A 4,244-nucleotide genomic window follows, 5' to 3' on the forward strand; every position below is an offset into this window, starting at 1 on the left:
GGTTTATCTAGGTTATGGACCAATTTCTGTAACATGTTTGAGGATGTTCCTAATGCATTATTGGCAAGATTTAAGGATTGGTTTACATTGTTTTTGGCCTAAGCTAACTTGGTTGATAATTAGTGTAGCATCGTAAATTGTATGCACTTGCTAAAGTGGTACAATTTCACACTTGGTTTAGCTCCCGCCTTGGCGCATTTTGCATTTTGCATTGCATTTCCCCTTTAGCACTTAATTAATTAAATTAATTAGGTCTAAGGTTCTATTTTATCATCTCCCATATCATAAAGTTGGGCCCTTTCATTAAAGTGTGCCCCTTTCATTTTATTCCTCCAATACATCATTTAATCAAAAACCCTAATTAGGTCCTATTTTGAACTTGGGGGCTTGATTTCGGGGGCCAAAAAATCTCAAAATCACCTGTAACTTCGGGATTTGCTCTAAAATCATCATATCCAATGGCCCTGAAAATTTGGTGAAAAGTTGTGGGGACCGTGGCGCCCGGAGTGCACACGGTCCCGGACATTTTTCCCAAAATTTTAGGAGCGCAATACAATCATAAAATAAAGCTTAACCCTAAGAAATTGGCGGGAGATTCAATCTCTAGGTCGGCCAAAAGTTGAAATTAAGACCTAGGGTTTCATATATAAGAGCTCTCTTTCTTCATTTGAAAGGATCCGATTTTTGGTTTCAAGGACCTTCTATGCAGCAAAAGAGCATATCTTTGAAGACTTTAACAACATTCAACATCCATCCATCAAGCATTCATCAATTTCATTCATCCATTTAGGGCTTTGAAGACATTGAAGAGCAATAGGGGATCACCGACTGAAGATTGGCTTGTACCCCTCCCTTGGGGTTGGGTATGATTTCATGTTATTTTCATGTCTTTGCATAAGCCTCATTATATCATTGGTATTCATGCTTTAGATCACTTTGCACCTTGATTTAGAGCATTTACTTTATCATTTACAAGCAATTAGGGTTTACTTTCTAGGTTGCTCTAGTTTGCTTACTTTCATTTTAGGATCTTGCACACACACAAGGTCTGCACACACACTACTTTTACAATACAACTTGGCTATTCGTGGAGGTGGAAATCACCAAAGCGGGGGTTTGACTAATGCAAAACCCTATATAGCCACCCAAAACACCTTTTCAGATATAAGTGCAAATTTCGGGATTCGGACGACGCCGCAAGTTGCAGATCCGGAAGAAGCAGATGGAAACCAAGCCCCGCACCAAATTTCAGGGCGAAAGACCAGAACAGGGGCGTGGGGTGCCCTGGTCCTGCCAGGATAGGGGCGCTGGGCACCCTGGTCCCTAGGACAGGGGCGCTGGGTGCCCTGGTCCTTCTGTCAGACAACAAGTTTCAGCATTTTGACAACTTTTCAGGTTGCAAAACAGCAGTTTCAGGAGCAGTTTCAGGGGCAGAATCAGGACAGTGGCACCTGCGACCCCGTCTCAAACATTTTCAATCAGACTTTAACTTTGGGTACGCATTTGCATTCTTGTCTTGTCCTTGTGTTTACAGCTTTCCATTGTTTAATTTCAATTCTGCAATCTTGTTGTTAGTTCATACTTGCACTTTGGGGTTAGGAATTGAACTCACATCATTTTATCTTTCAATTACAACAAAGGAATAGAAATCTTAATAGGTAGCCCGTGGCTCTCTCTTCCACAAAAGGGAGTAGCCAATTGTGTGATACCTCTAGGCTCTTTCGTATTCCACAAGTGTGTGGTTGAAAGTGAGATTAGGGCATGTTTGCTTAGTGTCACTTTTTCTCCTACACATTTTGGTGAACCCGACATGAACTCCAATCTTCTCTAATTCTGATTTATGTTTTCAAATTTGAGTGTTTATGCTATTTCAAATTCAAATTTGTATTTACAAGTCTTAATTTCTCGCAAGATTCAAAAATTTTTGAGGAAATTTTTGCTAAAACCCTAAAGTTGAACTTGTGGATAGCTTAATTGGGATCAATAATTTCAAATCTGATTTAGGAACTCATTTGAATCATAAATTTCATTTTCTAAATCTACATTCTAAGTGCTTGCATTGGTTAAAATTAAACATTTCCTTCTATTTTGCATGTGTTATCATTTGAAAGAGGAAAATTGTTGTCATGATGCATTCATTTCATAGATGTGATAGTGGGTTAGCTTCCCTTGTTTCAATTTTTCCTCCTCCTAAAGAACCTCCCCCTGTCTATAACAAGATTTTAGTGCCTAAAAGAGTTGTCACCAATCCCTTTGAGACTCTCCCATGCTCTAAGGATGAAGACTTTAAGAGTGATCTTGACAATTCTCCTAAAATGTGCCCTTCCTATTTAGCTATCCTAGAGGAAGAGAATGATATCATAAACACCTTTCTTAATGTTACTTCACCTTCCCTACATGATGCCTCTCTAAGTGAAAAGGTATTGATGGACATTGACTTATTTTCTCCTAAAGTTGGTCCTTCCAATGGGGGCATGTTAGTGCAACAAGAGGTTATGAACACTTCTTTCAAAGATCTCCTTCCTAAGCATGAATCTTTGGAGAAATATGTTCATGTTCCTCTTAAAAAACACTCCCTTCATGAGCATTATTTTGTGCAAGAAGATGACATTATCCCTACATTTCCTAGTGATGGTATTTCCTTTTCCAACAAAATTCCCACTAGAGATGATGAATTAATGATAAATGCTTACCCTTCTCCTAAAGTTTGTCTTACCCATAAGCATCCCTTAGAGAAAGAAGATGAAATAATAAGCAATTTCCTTAATTCTCTCTCCCCTAAAGATCATATTGAATATATTTTGAGGAAAGAGGATGAGTTTAACACATCTATTGATGCTCTCCCTCCTAAGGATGAGGAATTAATAAACAATGTTATCTCCTCTCCTGAAATTAACAATACTTCAAACATTCCTTTCAAAAACCTCACTATTTGGGATGAACCATTAGAAGAAGGTGTAGATTATTCTCTACCCCGTGAGAGAACCCTAGCCAAATGGGATGAAATCAGGATTGAAAACTCCCTTGATAGTTTCTCACCTTCCTTGAATCTCAATTATTCTCTCTCTAAAAGTAAAGCATCTCCCCCTCCTCAACTTAGTTCTACTCATAAGGATACCCTAGTTCAAAGCAAGATGGTTAACATCTCTTTCAAAGATCTCCCTCTCAAAAGTAAGACTTTAGAGAGTAATGTTGATCCTTCTCCTAGAGAGTTTATTCCCCATGCAGATCCTTTGATGATAGAGGATGATATGACCTTTCCTAGTATTACTCTTCCTATTAGAACATCAATGCTTACCCCTTGTCTCTCTCCTAAAATTGATTTAATCCATGATAAGATTTTAGTGCAAGAGAAGACTATCAATAATTCTTCCAACACTTTTGTTCATTCCTCTAAACCATCCTCAATCAATTTGATACATGTGAATGAGACACCTAACAAACCTCTCTTCACTGTCCAAGGTTCTTGTCCTTCTCAAAATTCTCAACCTTTAAATAAGCCTATCTTAGTGGTTCAAGGTGGTTATGCTAATGATTCTTTTTGCACTCCTAAGAAACCTATTACTACTGTGCAAGGAGGTTATTCTACTAAGAGCCCTTATGAGTATGCTAAGCAACTGACTAGAGAGAGTTATAATGCGGTTGCTCATACCTATAACACAAGAAACAATAGGAAACCTAATCCTCCTCTAGTTATCCCAACTTCACTTCCTCCTTCCCAACCTATTCTTCCTCAAGCTCCTCGTATTTCACAAATGCTTAGTAAGGACTATGATCTTATTGAACAACTTAAAAATACTCCGGCCAAGATATCCCTTTGGGATTTGATCCAAACTTCTTCCGCTCATCATGGAATGTTACAAGATGCCTTGAAAGATTTGAATGTTCCTCCACCTAATACATCTAGTAATATAGTATCTTTGGTTAACTTTGTGATGAATCCTAAAGCTCAAATTGTGTTTACTCAAGATGAATTGCCTACTAGTGAAATTCAACATCAATATGATCCCTTGATGATTGTGGTTATCATAAATGACACTGCTATAAGACGAACACTAGTAGATAATGGCTATGGCCTTAATGTGTGTAGCATTAATCTATTGCATAAGATGAATGTGGATGCATCCTTTATTGAGCTTGATTCTCGTCCCATTCGAGGCTTTGATAATGTGGCTAAGTCTTCATTAGGTATTATCACCTTACCCATCACAGTGGGACCTATTACTTTGCCTACTCCCTTCCAT

This window comes from Cryptomeria japonica, chromosome 5 (genome assembly GCF_030272615.1).
Source record: "Cryptomeria japonica chromosome 5, Sugi_1.0, whole genome shotgun sequence".
Classification (NCBI taxonomy): Eukaryota; Viridiplantae; Streptophyta; class Pinopsida; order Cupressales; family Cupressaceae; genus Cryptomeria; species Cryptomeria japonica.